This window comes from Lynx rufus, unplaced genomic scaffold (genome assembly GCF_022079265.1).
Source record: "Lynx rufus isolate CCGP_SWC_20201006 ecotype Redwood Valley unplaced genomic scaffold, mLynRuf1.p SCAF_5, whole genome shotgun sequence".
Taxonomy (NCBI): Eukaryota; Metazoa; Chordata; class Mammalia; order Carnivora; family Felidae; genus Lynx; species Lynx rufus.
In genome coordinates, this window is record NW_025814867.1 from 71,111,338 (window position 1) to 71,130,904 (window position 19,567).

The following is a 19,567-nucleotide window of genomic DNA, read 5'->3' on the forward strand; positions in this document are numbered from 1 at the left end:
GAGAGGCATTGCAGTCATTTTAAAGCAGAATTTCAGGGGTGCCTGGGTGGCTCTGTTGGTTGGGCATCCGACTTCAGCTCAGGTCATGATCTTGCAGTCTGTGAGTTCAAGCCCCATGTCAGGCTCTGCACTGACAGCTCAGAGCCTGGAGCCTGCTTCAGTTTCTGTCTCTATCTCTCTCTGCCCCTCCCCTGCTCTCACTGTCTCTCTCTCACTCTCAAAAATAAAATAAAAACATTTAAAAAATTGTTTTTGATAAATAAATAAATAAATAAATAAGTAAATAAAGCAGAATTTCAGGTATATTTTTATTACAAGGGAACTAACTCACTGCCACAGGAAGTAATATTAAGGGTTACATTTGGTTATGGGAAATTGTGTTAGGAAGTTGGGCTGATTTGTAAGAAAATTATTTTCTATAAATAAAATCATAAATAAATAAATAAATAAATACACAGATGCATGTAGGGGTTTGAAAAGAGGCCATCTTGTTCTTCAAAATACTTAATGTGTGGACTTCCACAGGCTGACTGAGAAATCACATGGTCCAGTTCTAAGCACTACAAAGCGGAAGAGGCAGAGGTGGATAACAGGGAGGAAGTGGACTCACGGCCATAATGCACCCAACTGGGAGGAGGGAAGGGCAAAATAAACCAGATTTCTTCAATGATACAAAGTTCGAATTTCCCAGTAATTCCTGGTATATAAAAATATTAAAATGTGCAAAAATCGAACACATGTAAAACAAAATTGGTAAAATACACAACACAAACACACGCAAACCATAACAAGGTAACTGCTGATTGTTCTTGTAGATTTATGTGACAAAATGTTTTAATAAAAAATATGCACAATTTTTTCTCTATAATATTTATATAAATTTAATGCTTCAGAAAGATGGGACATGTTAATTCTTTGGTTTTATGTATCCCCAGAACACTGATATGTATACTTTTAGGGATAAAATTACCCCAATTTGAGAAGCATCACTTTAGTTTTCCTAAAAATTATCTTTGTATTACACTCTTGAATACTTTGGGTCTTGACTGATTGTATAGATTTCTCAGATCACTGCTTTCACTTAGTGTTACTTTGTTTTTATGCCATTAGTTTACACTAAAGAGTGACTTAGTTCAGGTTGCTATAACAGAATACCAGAGACTGGGTGACTTAAAAACCAGAAATGTATTTCTCACAGTTCTCGAGGCTGAGAAATCCAAGATCCAGGTGTCAGCAGATTCCGTGTGTGGTGAGAGCCCTTTTCCCAGTTGGCAGATGGCCATCTTCTTGCTGTATCCTCCCTTGGCTCTGCACAGAGGTGGGGAGTTCTCCGGACTCTTCTTATGAGGGCACAGTTCCCATCATGAGGAACCCACTCCTATGATCTCATCTAAACTTAATTACCTCTTCAAGGACCCACTTCCTAATATCATCACATTGGGGGTTAGAATTTCAACATATGAATTTTGGGAGGACACAATCACTCAGTTCCCAATAAGAAGTAACGTAAAAAACATTGATATGTAACTCATACTAGAGCTCTTTTAGATTGTTGAGATCACCTTTTATAATTTCATATAATGTCCCCTTTATGTAGTTCCATGAAATAAATTTCTTCTATATCTCAGTCTGGGGTGGTCAGGAACAAACTTTTCCCACAAAACTTCTTTGTTTCTTAAATTAATAACACTGAATCCCTAATTTGATCATTGTGGCACCATCCACCAAGGTATCTCCAATGATCCCCATCTCCTGATATTCACATTCTTGGGTAGTTTCATCCCACAATGTAATAGGGTTGGTCTATGTCACCAACAGAATACCATAGAAATAATAGTATGTCATTTCCAAGACTAAATCATTAAAAGCAATGTGCTTTTGCCTTCTCTCTTAAATCACTCACTCTGGAAAAACCACCTGCCATGTTTTAAGGGCACCCAGGCAGTCCTGTGGAGACAGATGGGTACCACCAGTGCAGGGCCCAATGCGGGGCTCAAACTCATGAACTGTGAGATCATGACCTGAGCCGAAACCAAGAATCAGACGATTAACCAACCAAGCCACCCAGGTGCCTCTATGGTGTGGGTTTTTTTTTTTAATATTCTTAATCATACCATTTTCTCATTTCCCCTAGCATTATGTGTTTCTGTTTGGTTTTGTCTTATTAAATGTTCCTGTGCATGAAACCACTGACTGCAGGAACCTCTCAGCTCCTAAGGAAGTATTGAAGGACGGTGAGGAAGATGGCAAAGCAGTGCACAAATCTCAAGGCAGAGGAATGTCTGAGGGACAAGAACATACATACTTTCAATACACTCTGTTTTCATAACACTAACTACAGAAGCAAAAGCTTAACAAACTTGCATCGCAGGGCTTCCCTTCCCCAACCTGGTTGAGTTCCATTATTCCAGAGAAGTAGACTCGTTCCTATCTTTGGCCCTTGGAGACAATACAAGAGATTACCCAATCTTTTTGCTCACTTAACATTATCTATAGTCTGAAGAGTATCATCAGATAATATATGCACTCTTTCAAATGCATAGAATTGGTATGCATAATGAATCAAATTCCATTAAAAGTGGTCTAAATTCATAGCAGGTTTTTACATATTGTGTCATCTAATTACTAGATACAAAAATGTCATTGCTGTGAGATGAGCATCTCATTATTTTTTTATGTTTTTAAAAGGGGACCTTTGAAATAATAGGGAACTAAGTAAATGTTTTTGGATAGATAATAGGATCCAAAAAGAAAAAAAAATGGAAAAGAAAGAGTGAAGTGCTTGAATCTTCTTTCCCATAATACAAGCTCCTGGGAAAAGTTCTTAACTGTGATAGACTCTCAATCTGACACATAACTCTTTATTTTCTTTATAAGGTCAAGTGGTTCCGTGCTGCTATCTCCAAATGAAGCAAAATTGCCTCACTTTTAAAGGTGAAATTCTTTCTATTCTCAGATAATCTGAAGAATGTGTTCATTAAGTCTAATATCCTATTTGTGAGCCGATAATAAGACCAATTTTCATAAACCACTCCAGAAAATCAGTAATTACTTCATAAAAAAGAGCTCCAGTTTCCACAAGTAATGCAAGTAGATGGTTACAGCCTACAGCTTATCAGTGAGGAGTCAGGATATTCAGCGTCCCCTGTGGTGTTCTGAATGTTTCAACTTGCCTCCAGGACTGTCCTGTGCCTTCCAGTTCATTTTATCTCACTGGAGCACGAGGCTCTCTGTGACAAACTGCATAGTGTAGACTCACATCTTTCCTCACACTGGAGATTGTATCCTTTTACTAACAGAAACACATGTTCAGACTTAATATAACCAGCTTTTTGAATCGTGGGAGGATGTCTGAAGCTCTTCTGCTGCCTCTTAGCAGATGGACCTAAGAGGAGAATGGCAACCAATTAACCTTCCTTATTTCTCCAACAGCTCTTCCGCTGCTCAACCCTCCCTCTTCAGGAATTGTTTTCTAGCCAAGGTTTGCATTCCTTTCAAATCTGGAGAATATATCAAGTTCAATAAATGGTAAGAAAAATCACTGCATCTTGGAAATGGAAAGGACCCAAAAAATTTTTTTTCTAAATTAATTGCTTGAACTTCTAAAAAAAAGGAAAGTGGGGCCCAGGGTGGCCTATGTGTCTTAACTAGTGTCGTACCACCACTCGTAACAGGAGCCAGGATTAGAATTCAAGGTCTCCTGGTACCAACTTAGTTTTTCCCATGTAGGAATTCATCATGTTAATGGTATAACTCAAGAGAGAAGTGGGGAAAAGAAGGAAGATGAAATATTCTAATAAAGCATTCCCATTCTAAATTGGTACCTCTCAGAGGAAACTCTGAGGGGCCCTAAGCCTGGAAGGGCAGGAAGTCCTCCTTCCGGAGTCTCTTCCATCACAGCAAGTGCTGGCTTCAAAAACAACTTAATTTTACACTTGCCTTAAAAGTCTAGTAATGATGTCATGGCAGACCTACCCAGCCAACATTTCCTTCAGGGCCACAGGTTTTCTAGAACTGAAATAAAAAACAAAACAGTATTTTCCTTTGCACAGAATACAAAAGAAAGGAGAGAATGGAGGGAGAAACAGAAAATGACATAACCATACCTATATGACCATTACAGCCAGCAAATAAATTAAATAGTATTTTCTGAACTTAATTTACTTAGGATATTTTGAATTATCAAAAAATGATATGACTTACCTCATCTTAAAACATTAAAAATCATCATCAGGAAAATATTAACAAACTTGGGGCAGATAGAGTACAGAACCAAGGAGACAGAAACACAGGACAGAGGGTATTCCAAATTGCAACTAAATTCCATTACATTACTTTAGAGTGTTCTTAATTTTTAAAACTACGTTACTTATCTTTTTTTGTACCCACCATCCCTTGAATTTTATATCAGATTCTTTCACTGATTTAGCTTTAATACATAGACTCTAATCTGAAAAATCATCATTATACACTATTAAAGAGCACCATCTGGGAATACAAGGTGGTGCAGCCACTCTGGAAAACAGTATTGAGGTTCCTCAAAAAAACTAAAAATAGAACTACCCTACGACCCAGCAATTGCACTAATAGGCACTTATCCAAGGGAAACAGGTGTGCTGTTCAAAGGGACACATGCACCCGCATGTTTATAGCAGCACTATCAACAATAGCCAAAGTATGGAAAGAGCCCAAATGTCCATCGATGGATGAATGGCTAAAGAAGACGTGGTGTATATATATATATATATATATATATATATATACACACACACACACACATACACAATGGAGTATTACTCTGCAATCAAAAAGAATGAAATCTTGCCATTTGCAACAACGTGGATGGAACTGGAGGGTATTATTCTAAGTGAAATTAGTCAGAGAAAGCCAAAAGTCATATGACTTAACTCATATGAGGACTTTAAGAGACAAAACAGATGAACGTAAGGGAAAGGAAACCAAAATAATATAAAAACAGGAAAGAGGACAAAACAGAAGAGACTCATAAATATGGAGAATAAACTGAGGGTTACAGGAGGGGTTGTGGGAGGGGGGGTGGGCTAAATGGGTAAGGGGCACGAAGAATCTACTCCTGATATCATTGTTGCACTATATGCTAACTAATTTGGATGTAAATTTAAAAAAATAAAAAATAAAACAAGTTATAAATAAATAAATAAATAAATAAATAAATAAGAAAAAAGGAGCACCATCATTTATGATACTTTCGCACTTTTTTTTTCAAATTTTAATTATGGCTTAAATTTTAAAATGAATTATGAAGGGAAGTACTCCTCAAAAACCAACAGAGCAACAGGTTAATTAAGAACAACATTACAAAGAATATACACAAAAGGACAACAGGTACGTGAAAAGATGTTTAACATACTAGTCATTAGAGAAATGCAAATTAAAAAACCACAATAAGATATCACCTGACACCTGTTAGAAGGGTCATCATCAAAAAGACAAGAGATAACAAATGCTGACGTGGATGTGGAGAAAAGGGAACCCTTGTGCACTGTTGGTGGGATTATAAATTGGTGCAGCAACTATGGAAAACAGTATGGAGGATACTCAAAAAATTAAAACTAAAACTACCTTATGATCCAGCAGTTACACTTCAAAGAATATATCCTAAGGAAACAAAAACACTAACTCAAAAAGACATCTGCATCCTCATGTTCATAGCAGCATTATTTATAATCCAAGACCTGGAAACAACCTAAGTGTCCACTAAAAGATGAATGAAGAAATTGTACACACACACACACTGGAATACTACTCAGCCATAAAAAATAATGAGGAAATCCTACTACCGGGGACAACATAGATGGAATTTGAAGGCATCATTCAAAGTGAAATAAATCAGACAGAGAAAGACAGCTGATAATCTCACTTATGCATGCAATCTAAAAAATATTCACAGAAAAAAGATCAGACTTGTGGTTCCTCAAGGCAGGATGAGGGAGAGGTGAATGAAGGAAGGTGGTCAAGAGGTACAAACCTGTAGTTGTAAATCACATTTAAGTACTAGGGATGTAATGTACGACATGATGACTATAGCTGACACTGATGCATGATATATAGAAAAGTTGTTAAGAAAGTAAATCCTAAGAGCTCTTACCAAAAGGAGAATTTTTTTTCCTTTTTCCTTCTTTGTTTTCTTTTTATTGCATCTATATGGGAAAATTGATGTTAGCTGAACCAACTATAATCATTTCACAATATATATAAATCAAACCATTTTGCCATATGCCTTAAACTTATACAATAATGCATATCAGTTATTTTTCAATGAAACTGGGAAAAATTACATCAATTTTATTACACTAGGTGGCAGCAAATAATTAGGAGGGCCAAATAAAGGCAAACATTTGAGTATCTCATAAATATTGAGGCACTGGATTGAATAGAGAAATGATATTTGAGACAGAAAAATAAAACTTCTATATGACTCCTGAACATTCTTATTTTTTAAATGTTTATTTGTTTATTTTGAGAGTGAGAGAGAGGGCATGAGCCGGTGGGGGGGGAGGGGAGCAGAGAGAATGGGAGAGAGGATCCCAAGCAGGTTCCACATTCAGCACGGAACCCCACCCAGGACTCAATCGCACGACTATGAGATCATGACCTGAGCAAAAATCAAGAGTTGGAGGCTTAACCAACTGAGCCACCCAGGAACCCCCTGAACTCTTTGATATTTACCATTTACGTATTCCTTCATTCAACAAACATTACCAAATTATTTAACAAACACTTTAACTTTTACAAAGTGCAATGTGAGTACTTCATGCTGATTTTATAATCCTTAAACAGCACATGAGGACTTAATTTGTTGCTCTTGTATAGGCAAGAACTATGTTTTCTCTTTGAATACTCTGTGCTACTATATAACTGATACATAGTAGGTTCAGATTTCACATTCAGTTACTTGTTAGCTTCCAATCACAGTATGAGAGTTGTACCTCTGTAGCTTTGCATATCATGTTCTGTATCTGGAGTTAGTCCAACGCCCCCCATACACACTGCACTATTAGCCCTTTCAGATCAGCTTCAACAACCATCATAAGTAAAGCAGAGCTCCTTCTTCCCTGTTCCCACAGAATTCTGAGAATGCCTATAATCATGGAGAGTTCTGTGTTATATTTGACTGTCTCTTCCACTAGACTCTGAGCAGTGTTTTTATATAGCCACTATCCAGGACAGTTTCTTTCACGAAGAGGTCTTCTGTAAAACTTTGTTGAGAGATTTAGGTGTGTTACAGGAAATCAACCTTCTGTGTCAGAGGTCTGATAATAACTTACAAATGTAGATACCAATATTTTATAATGTGATGTGGTAACATATGGATAAGACTTGTGAAAGTGGCCAATAAGCCAGAAGTGCCTCCAAGACAGTCTCAAGGTTCATGATAATACATTGTTATATAATATTAATACTAAAGAGAAATATGAGGTCAAGGAGGATAAGCAGAAAAGGACAAGAAGAATGAGAATAAGGATAAGAAAGAGAGAGGAGGGGAAGCAGAAGAAGAGGAAAATAGGCACAGAACACTTCACCAGGCACTATTCTAAGGGTCTTATTTCATTAAATCTTTATCCCCCTAGGGTAGATACTATTAATATTCCCATTTTATAAAAGAGGCTCTTAAAATGTGGGAAACTTATCAAAGTCATAGACGATAGGTGATGGGATCTCCAATGATTCCGTAGACCTTTAGCTTTGTCTGGAAACCACTGTCATACTAATTCCACACTCAATCTAATATGCAAACAATACGTGGGTTATCTTACCATAACCATATAACTTCTTGGCTTATCCATCATATGACTTTAGTAAAACAGTGCAAAATCACCATGAGTACTTCTAACTTATGCTACAATAAAAATCTTTGCCAGAGATAGTGTGGATTATGGAATTTCAGTGTGGTGATAGTTAACAAAATCATGAACGAAACAAACAAAAACTTGTAGAATATATTCATAGATCTTTTTCTCTTATAGGATATTCAATTTTTTCTTCCAACTTTACTTTTCTTGAATCCTGTAGCAGACACTTGCCATTTGTCTCCTCTCCTCGCACTTGACTCCCAGAATCTGTATCCCCTTCCATTTTTTTTTTTTTTTGGCTTTTTGTCAACCATCCTGACTCCAAAAAAAGAAACTCAAAGGAAATAGATACAATGCAGTTTTCTATACACCAATAATGAATCAGCAGAAAGAGAAATCAAGGAATTAACCCCATTAACAACTGCATGAACAACCATAAGATATCTAGGAATAAACCTAGCCAAAGAGGTAAAAAATCTGTGCTCTGATAAGTATAAAACACTGATGAAAGAAATTGAAGATGATGTAAACAAATGAAAAGACATTACATACTCATGGGTTGGAAGAACAAATATTGTTAACATATCTATATTACCCAGAGCAAACTACACATTTAATGCAATCCCTATCAAAATACCACCAGAAGGGGTGCCTGAGTGGCTCAGTCCATTAGTATCCAACCTCAGCTCAGGTCATAATTTCACGGTTCATGGGTTTGAGCCCCACATCGGGCTCCGTGCTGATCTGTGCTAACAGCTCAGAGCCTGGAGCCTGCCTTGGATTCTGTGTCTCCCTCTCTCTCTGCCCCTCCCCTGTTCATGCTCTGTTTCTCTCTCTCAAAAATAAACATTTTTTAAAAATATCACCAGCATTTTTCACAGAGCTAGAACAAATTATCCTAAAATTTACATGGAACCACACACAAAAGACCCTGAATAGCCAAAGCAATCCTGAAAAAGAGAAGCACACTGGAGGCATCACAATTCTAGACTTCAAGTTATTTTACAAAGGTGTAGTGATCGGGGCGTCTGGCTGGCTCAGTTGGTTAAGCTTCCAACTTCGACTCAGGTCATGATCTCGCAGTTCGTGAGTTTGAGCCCTGTGTTGGGCTGTGTGCTGACAGCTCAGAGCCTGGAGCCTGCTTCAGATTCTGTGTCTCCCTCTCCCTCTGCGCCTCCCCTGCTCACGCTCTGTCTCTCTCTGTCTCTCAATAATAAATATTAAAAAAATTTTTTTAAACAACAACAACAAAACAGGTGTGATCAAGACAGTATGGTACTGACACAAACATAGACACATAGATCAATAGAACAGAACAGGAAAACCAGAAATTAATCCACAACTATATGGGCAATTAATCTTTGTCAAAGCAGGAAAGAATATCCAGTGGAAAAGAGTCTCTTCAACAAATGGTGTTGGGAAAACTGGACAGCAACATGCAAAAGAATGAAAATGGACCACTTTCTTACATCATACAAAAATCAATTCAAAATGGATTAAGGACTTAAATGTGAGACAGGAAACCATTAAAATCTTAGAGGAGAACACAGGCAGTAACCTCTTTGACAGTGGCAGTAGCAACATCTTACTGGATATGTCTCCTGAAGCAAAGGAAACAAAAGCGAAAATAAACTATTGGGACTTCATCAAAATAAAAAGTTTCTGCACAACAAAGGGAACAATTAGAAAACTAAAGGATGCCTGTGTGGCTCAGTTGGTTAAGCGTCCAACTCTTGATTTTGGCTCAAGTCATGATCTCACAGTTTGTGAGTTCAAGTCCTGCTTTGGGCTCTGTGCTGACAGCATGGAGCCTGCTTGGGATTCCCTCTTCTCTCTCTCTGCCCCTTCCCTGGTCGTGCTCTCTCTAAATAAATAAATAACAAAATACACTTGAAAAAAAAAACTAAAGGCAACCTTCGTAACAGGAGAAGATATTTGCAAATGACATATCTGATAAAATGTTGGTAACCAAAATATTTGAAGAACTCATAAAACTCAATACCCCAAAGATGAATAATCCAGTTAAGAAATGGGCAGAAGACATAAATAGACATTTTTCCAAAGAAGACATCCAGATGGCCAACAGATACATGAAAAGATGCTCAACATCACTCATTATCAGGGACATACAAATCAAAACCACAATGAGCTGCCACCTCACACCTGTCAGAATTACTAAAATTAACAACATAGGAAACAACAGGTGTTGGTAAGGATGCAGAGAAAGGGGAACCCACTTACACTGCTGGTGGTAATGCAAACTGGTACAGCCACTCTGGAAAGCAGTATGGAGTTTCCCCAAACAACTAAAAATAGAACTACCCTGTGATCCAGCAATTGCACTCTTAGATATTTACCCAAAGAATACAAAAATACTAAATCAGAGAGATACATGTATCCTGATGTTTATAGCAACATTATGGAGAGAGCCCAAATGTCCATTAGTTGATGAATGGATAAAGAAGAGGTGGCAGATTTAGATATAGATATAGATATAGATATAGATATAGATATAGATATAGATATAGATATAGATATATGCCAGATATATGCCAGATATATGCCAGATATATATATATATATATACTCACACATATATATACATATATGTGTGTATGCACACACACAAAGAATATTATTCAGCCATAAAAAAAATGAAATCTTGCCATTTGCAACAATGTTGATGGAACTGGAGAGTATTATGCAAGCAAAATAAGTCATAAAAAGAAATACTATGATTTCACTGATATGTGGAATTTAAGAAACAAAACAAATGAGCAAAGGGAAAAAAGAGAGAGAGAGAGAGAGAGAGAGAGAACAAGAAACAGACTCTTCATTATAGAGAACAAACTGATGGTTACCAGAGAGGAGGTGATGGGAGGGGGGGGGGGGGGAGATGGGTGAAATAGATAATGAGGACTAAGGAGAGCACATGTCATGATGAGCACTGAGTGATGTATGTAAATGTTGAATCACTAAATTATATACCTGAAACTAATATTATACCCTATGTTAGCCAACTGGAATTTAAAGAAAAACTTGGAAAAGAGACAATGCAGTGAGGAAAAGAAAATTTAAGATAAACAAAAATTATTAATGTGCTATGAAATTACAAATGATAAGCATTTATGAAACAAGAACAGGATTCTATAAAAAGGAACATGTAGAGGCAAGATATGTTACTTATCTATTGCTGCATGACAATTTACTCCAAAACTTAGCAACTTGCAACAAACATTTACTATCTCACACAGTTTCTGTAGGTCAAGAATCTGGGAGCAATTTAGCTGGATATCTGGCTCAGGCTCTCTCATGAGATTGCAGTCAAGCAGTCAGCTGGGACTGCAACTTTCTGAGAACTTGACAGGGACTAGAAAATCCTCTTTAAGATGGCTCACTACATGGCTGTTGGCAGGAAACCTCAGTTTCTCACTGCATGGAACTTTCCATAACACTATGTGTGTTCTTATAACATGGCAAGTGGATTTTCCTAGAGCAAGTATTGCAGAGAAACAACAATAAGAAAGCCACACTGTCTTTATGACCTGGTATCCAAAAGTCACACACTATCACTTGCACTTTTTTCTATTCATTAGAAGCAAGTCACTAGGTCCAGCCCATACTTACAGGTAGTGTTATTAGGCTCTATTTTCTGATGGGAGCATCAAAGAATTTGTGGACATACTGTAAATCACCACAAAAGAAGAAAAATAGCTCCAGGAAATTAAAATATGATCAAAGTATAACCATCAAAATAAAAATTCAATAGGAACATTAAAAGGTAAACTTGAGAAAAGTTAATAAAAAGTCAGAAATGGTTATCATAAGAAAAATGGTAAGAAAAATAGTGCTATAATCCAGAAGTTCAAATTCCCAACTTGTTGGAATTTCAGGAAGAGAAAACAAAGAAAACAAGAGGGGGAAAATAATTAAAGAAAAAATTTCCCTTGACTCAAAGGGTACAAATCTCCAACTTTGTAAAAGAGATCCCTTACTGCCTAGTACAAAGTATAAAAAATGACCCAAATGAAAACTTGATAACACTAGAAATAAAGATGGGATCATAAAAGTTTCTAAAGTAAAATTGGTTTTTTTAATGACAAGTTTCCAAGAACCACCCATCTGGTATTCAAATTCAATATGTTTGCAGTGGGTACTAAAAATCTTTATATCTATTAAGTTCCCCAAGCACTTTTAAAGATGAGCCAAGCCTAGAAATAATTGGTTTAAAGAGCTCTGAGGAGAATGAGATAAACATATTCATATTTAGGGATTTCCTTTCCCTAAAATTGTTGGACATGTTTTTCTAATATTATGCTATAAATTAATCCACTTTTTTTAATGAGTGGCAGAATTTTCCTAATTTGATAGAATCACGGTGGAGAGGGGAGAAAAAAAATTTAAAGTGCATCTTAAACTAAATTTTAGTTCCATGTAACATTCTTATACACAGGGAATGGTAACCTGTTCTTTAACAGCACTATAAAGGAAGAATAAAAGGAAATGACTTAAACTACAGCAAAATAGCTTTAGGGTAAGGAAGTTTCCTGACATTGAGATTTGTTAAACACTAACATAGGTTTCTAGGGATGTTATAAAAATTTCACCTTCGAGAGTTTTTAGAAAACATTTCCATCTGTCTGAGTTTAGAGAAAAAGCCTGAAGGAAAGAAGATGGTTAGAAAGACTGAATACATTCATTCATGCAATAAGTTCTTACTGAGCTACTGCTAAGTGCCTGGCACTGTGCTGGTGTTGGGTATTTCAAGACAGCATTTTTCAAATTAATTTGATTATATAATACTTCTCGAATGAAGGTATGTGAATATGTCTCCATCAAGAGGAACTTCTAACATATAATAGTTATATTCATAAAAAGGAAACAGAAAAAAATTTCGCAGATGAATTGCTGCAAGAAAACAAAAAAATATTTATTAACAAAATTTATCAAGGGGCGCCTGGGTGGCTCAGTCAGTTAAGCATTGACCTTGATCTCAGCTCAGGTTTTGATCTCACAGTCATGATTCAAACCCCCACGTTGGGCTCCACACTGGATGTGGAGCCTACCTACAAAAACAAAATTTATCAAGCTTAGTATAATAGCTTTCATCTCATATTTTTATTATAAAACATGATACACATTTAAAAATTACATTTATACACATTTTTTAAAATTGTTTTTAATGTTTATTTATTTTTGAGACAGAGAGAGACAGAGCATGAATGGGGGAGGGGCAGAGAGAGAGGGAGACACAGAATCGGAAGCAGGCTTCAGGCTCTAGGCTCTGAGCCATCAGCCCAGAGCCTGACGCGGGGCTTGAACTCACGAACCGTGAGATCGTGACCTGAGCTGAAGTTGGACGCTCAACCGACTGAGCCACCCAGGCGCCCCTATACACATTTAAATAAAACAATCAACTGTATTTTTTAGAACTTGCAGTTCATGATCAGATAAAAATGAATATACAAATCTTTTCTATAATCAGTTAAAAAAGAAGTGAGGGGGTTTGAGTAGAGGTCTATTCTCTAACGCAATAAAAAAGATGAGATATCTATCAATAAGAATACAGGAAATATACAAGCTCTATATGAAGAACCGGTGGTAATTTACTAAAATATATCAAGAACACTGGAATAAACAAATAATTCCAGAACAGAAGACTCAGTGTTATAAAGACACCAGTTTCTCTGAAATTAATCTATAGATTTAATGCAGTTCTAAATAGATTCCTATGTGTATGATGGTAGGTGAGTTAGAATAACATGGACAACTGCTTACAAATTCTTATCAAGAAGAATAATGCATCGAAATGGAAACAGATAGCACATTGACCATGTAAGTTTAATTCCTCTTCCTCCAAATTCCCATCTAAAAATGACATTAAATGGATTCTTGAAAAATATAAATAAACTCCTTCGCTTGAAAGACTCACCTAAGTAGGTAGACTCAACCAGGATAATCTCTGTTTGATTAACTCAAAGTCAACTGATTAGCAACTTATTCATGGGAATAATATCCCATTATATGTACTAGTATCACTCATAATCAACAGAAAGGTATTATGCAAGTCATGTACATCGGGGAGAGGAAATCTTGAGGGCCATCTTAGAATTCTGCCTAACAAATCCAACCAAAACTTCATTTCAAGTTTGAGGTAATCTGGTTCTCAACTCTGTTATCACATTAGAATCTCCTGGGAAACTATTAAATCCTAACATCAGACTCCTCACTTAGTTGGTCTGAAGCAGGGCTTGAGAAGTTTTGCTTTTGTTTTTAATTTCCCTTATAATTCCAATATTCAACCAGGGTTGAAAACCACTAGAATAGAATAAAACCCTTTTCAGATATCCAAGATCTCAAAGAGTTTACTTCCACTGACCCTTTCTCAAGAAGCTACTAATGAGGAAGTAGCAAGACAGAGGAAAACACAGGATTCAGGAAACAAGGATAGTAAGATAGGAAATAGCAAAGGGAAGTTCCAGATGACAGATAGCAAGAGCTTAGAAAGTAACTAGTCCAGACTGGAGCATTGGGGTGAAGGGCTCCAGGAAGAGGTCTCTAAGAAAATACAAGTGGAATTAATGGATTATCTGATACATCTGAGCAATGAGGATGAGAACTAGTATTAGGCATATGACATAATTGATAAATAATTGGAAAAAAAGTAAAAATAGGTACATAGAAAAGGTATACACAGGATAAATGATGCAATTATGTCCCTTAAGAAAATTAAAAGCTTATCAAGACAGAAAAGTATGTACTAGTTTGCTGTGACATTAACAATATGAATATAGTCATAGAGTAAATATTGATTTTTAACTGAAAATTATCCTTATACCGATAGTATAGGATAAAGGGAAGACTACATATGTATCTATTTAAAGAAGCTAAAACAAGAAATTGGAAAATAGTTCTATAATACTAATTTCTGGAATAACAGAAGAGTTTAATGTGTTTGGCTTCAAAAATAAAATAGAACAGGGGCGCCTGGGTGGCTCAGTCGGTTAAGTGTCCGACTTCAGCTCAGGTCATGATCTCGCGGTCTGTGGGTTCGAGCCCCGCGTCAGGCTCTGTGCTGACAGCTCAGAGCCTGGAGCCTGGAGCCTGTTTCAGATTCTATGTCTCCCTCTTCCTCTGACCTTCCCCTGTTCATGCTCTCTCTCTCTCTCTGTCTCAAAAATAAATGTTAAAAAAAATTTTTTAAATAAAATAAAATAGAACGTGTGGAGAACTACTGTTTTTTTTATATAATCTTTTCAGTATTATATTCTTTTCCATTATGTGCATGTGTTACTGTATTAAACTTTAAAAAGAAAAGAACATAAGGAAACTCACCAGCAATAGTGTTAAAAAGAAATAAATTGGTAATGGAATATCAGTTTTTACTCAATAGATTAGCAAAAGTTTAAAACTCGAACATTACCAATAGTCAGGAAAGATAAGGGGAAATTCACAACTGATAGAATAGTAAATTTGTGACCAACTGTGGAAAGCAATTTAGCAATAAAGTAAAACTGAAAACGTGCACTTACTACTGCCTAGAAACTTACATTCATACATGAGACATAGAAGGCTAGCCAACACAGCATTACTTGTAATATGGAAAAATTGAAAATAACTTGTCTATCAACTGGCATATCACTAAAATTCATTTGTTCATTCAACAAATATTTACTGAATGGATGTTGTCTGTCAAGCACTGTTCTGAAAACTTGAAATATAACTGCTAATAATACAGACAAAAATCCTAGCCTTTATGTAGCTTATATGTTCATGGGAGACATATGATAAAGAAATAAATAAAATTTTAGATGGCAATATGGGCTACGGAGAAAAACAAAGGTGGGGAGGGATAACAGGAGCCCTGGGAAAGAGTGTGTGTATAATTTTTTTAAAGGATGGACAGGGAAATCCATACTGACATTTGGAATAAAGACTAGAAAAAAATAAGTGAGCAAGCCAAGTGAGTATAGGAGTTGGGGGTGGGGAGATGAGTGTACCAAGCCTTTAAAATAGATAAACTAGATCAACATATATCTGCATGGATAGATGTTAAATAGATGTTAAATACATAATGTTGAGTAAAAAGGGCTATAAAAGTAAACATACCACATGACACTATTTTTTAAATAATTTTAAAATAATAATACTATTTCTTGTTCCTAGATAAAAGTAGGTAAAAATATGAAAAAATACAGGTAAAACTAAGAAGGAACAATACCAAATTGAAAATAATGGTTAGTTCTGGGGAAGAGGGAATTGGGATTGAACTTGGGTAAGGGGTCAAGTACTTCAGCTTTGTTGCAATATTTTATTTCTTTGATGTAAAACAAATTTCACTCAAGCATAACAGACTGTTAAATAATTGTTAATTCTGGGTGGTAAGAAAATGAGGGTTTGTTGTCTTATTTTTGTACTTTTCTGAATTTAAATTTTCTCCAAAAGATTAGCCAATACATTTTTAAGAGAATAGTGAGGCATTAGATATCAAAATGAATAATAATAAAGTTACCATAATTCAAATACTGCCATGCTAACATAGACAGAGATTAATAAAACAGAGTAAAGTCCAGAAACAGATTCAGATGTATGCAGGAATTTATTACATTAAAAATATGGCATTTCAAATATATGAAGTGACCAGGAAAATGGCAAAGAAGCAAGATAAATCATTTACAAAAGATGAATCTCAGTAGATTCATCCAAGCTGTTGCATGTATCAGGAGTCTGTTCCTTTTTAATGCTGGTTAGTATTTCAGTTTAACTATTCACTTATTGAAAAACATCTACATTGGCTATAATTTTTGCTTACTTATTTTGTAAAATAACTTGTGTATATACATTGGGGGAAAAAAGACTAGGAAGATGTATACCAAAGTAAAAATAACCATCCTTTATCTTTTAGGGAGGCTTGGTTTTTTTCCCTTTAAACATTTTTTAATGGGTTGAATTTATTTTTCTTCCAAGATTTTATTTAAATTCAAGTTATTTAACATATAGTGCAGTATTGGTTTCAGGAGTAGAATTTAGTGACTCATTACTTACATATAACACCCAGTGCTCATCAAGTGCCCTTTAATGCCCATACATATTTAGCCCATCCTCCACCCACCTCCCTTCCAGCAACCCTCAGTTTGTCCTCTATAGTTAAGATCTCTATGGTTCGCCTCCCTCTCTGTTTTATCTTATTTTTTCATTTTGTTTTTCCTTCCCTTCCCCTATGTTCACCTGTTTTGTTTCTTAAATTCCACATATGGGTGAGATCGTATGGTATTTGCCTTTCTCTGACTTATTTCGCTTAGCATAATACACTCTAGTTCCATCCACGTCACTGCAAATGACAAGATTTCATTTTTTTTTGGTAGCTGAGTAATATTCTATTGTATATATTGTATATGTTTCCTTTTCCACTTATCAGTCGATGGGCATTTGGGCTCTTTCCATAACTTGACTATTGTTGACAGTGCTGCTAATAACAGTGGGGTGCATGTGCCCCTTCCAACAGTATTTTTGTATCCTTTGAATAATTACCTAGTAGTGCAATTGCCGGGTCATAGGGCAGCTCTATGTTTATCTTTCTAAGGAACCTCAACACCGTTTTCCACAGTAGCTGCATCAGTTTGCATTCCCACCAACAGTGCATCCTCACCAACATCCATTGCTTCTGAGTTGTTAATTTTAGTCATTCTGACAGGTATGAGGTGGTATCTCATTGTGGTTTTGATTTGTATTTCCCACATTTTTCACGTGTCTGTTAGCCATTTGTGTATCTTCTTTGGAGAAGTGTCTGTTCATGTCTTCTACCCATTTCTTAACTGGATTATTTATTATTGTGGTGTTGAGTTTGATAAGTTGTTTCTTTGTCATTATGTATTATTTTTAAAGGAATAAAAATAATATTTTAATGAGGAAGCTCTTATACAATTACATTTGTAAAAAGCCAACATTTTAATAAGAATAGATGTTTCTGCCTTATCCTATAATACCCACTAACTACCAGGAATGATGTTTGTTGAAATGGATACTCTTACTCACTGCAAAATCAAGTCCATTTCTACAAATTGCTTTTATTCTTACATAATGCAAAAACTCTGTTTCACATGAGAATGTTTCACCAAACGGAAGAAGAAAATAAACAGCTGGTTTTTTCAATATTTAGGTATTTATGAGTCAGGGAACACTAAAAGTCATTTGGCTAAATTAAAAGATTTGTTTCACCTGACCCATCAGTAACTCAAGGGGTGCCTGGGTGGCTCAGTTAGTTAAGCATCTGACTCTTTATCTCATCTCAGGTCTTGACATCAGGGTCATGAGTTCAAGCCCTGTGTTGGGCTCCATGCTGGGCATACAGCCCATGTAAAAATAAATAAATAAATAAATAAATAAATAAATAAATAAATAAATAAATAAATAAATAAAAGAAACTCATGGTCCTACTCTTCTCATACAACTGGTCTGACTAACTACAGGGTTAGCACAAATACACATATTCTTATTTCCTAGGTAGAAATATTTTAACAGAGTATTGTGAAAAACCTTAGACTATATAATAGCACTACAAATATCTTTAGTAACTGCAGATTTAATTATAACCATAGCTATTGAGTATAAGAAAATTGTTCTCTGTTGTAGTCAAGGTGTGCAATTTGTTTTCTTAGCAATGTTAATTTTTTTTTTAAAGGAAGTAAAATTGGCTATTCTTCCTTTAGGAGCTGTTTCTCCCACTAAGCCTCATAAAAATGCCTGCAAGGTATACTACTAACTATAGTCTCTGAGGTAAAGACAAACAAATTTGAAATGAATGGGAAAACACTGGTTCTTAGTAGAGATATAGAAACCATTAAAAAAGAGCCAGTGAGAAAATTAAGAATTGATAAATACAACATCTGAAATTTTAAAGTTTCCTAGGTGGGCTCAGTAGCAGAAATGGATATAAAAGAGACAAAAATTAAGTGAACTGGAAGACAGATCAGCAGAAATTTTCCAATATGAGAAATAAATAAGATCAAAAACAATTAACAGAGCCTTAAAGACAGATAGGAAAATATCAAAATGTCTGACATTCTTGTCATTGGATTCCTAGAAGAGGAGAAAGAAATTGAGATAGGAAAATATTTGATGAAATAATTGCTGAAAACCTCCTAAATTTAGCAAAACATGTAAGTTTCCAAGTTCAAGAACTCAGCAAACCATGGGGTGTTGGGTGGCTCAGTCAGTTAAGTGTCCGACTTCAGCTCAGGTCATGATCTCATGGTCTGTGAGTTTGGCCCCAAGTAGGGCTCTCTGTTGACAGCTCAGAGCCTGGAGCCTGTCTCAGATTCTGTGTCTCCCTCCCTCTCTCTGCCCCTCCCCGGCTCATGCTCTCTCTTGCTCTCAAAAATAAATAAAACATTAAAACAAACTTTTTAAAAGAACTCAGCAAACCCAAGTAGAATAAACTCAAAGAAAAAAACCACCTAAACACATTATAAACCAATGAAAGAAAAAATGTTAAATATGGAAATAATCTAGAGAAAAGTAGCAAAGTACATATGGGGGAAAACTATTTGTATGACCACAGGTGGAGCCTGAAGAGAAGAGAACAACATCTCTAAAATATTAGAGGGAAAAAACCTGTTAACGCCAGAATTCTATAACCAGCTAACATATCCCTCAGGAACAAAAACTAAATAAAACTTCCTCAAATGAAGAGAAACTAAGAGAATTTGTCACCAGCAGAACTGCTCTAAAGGAAA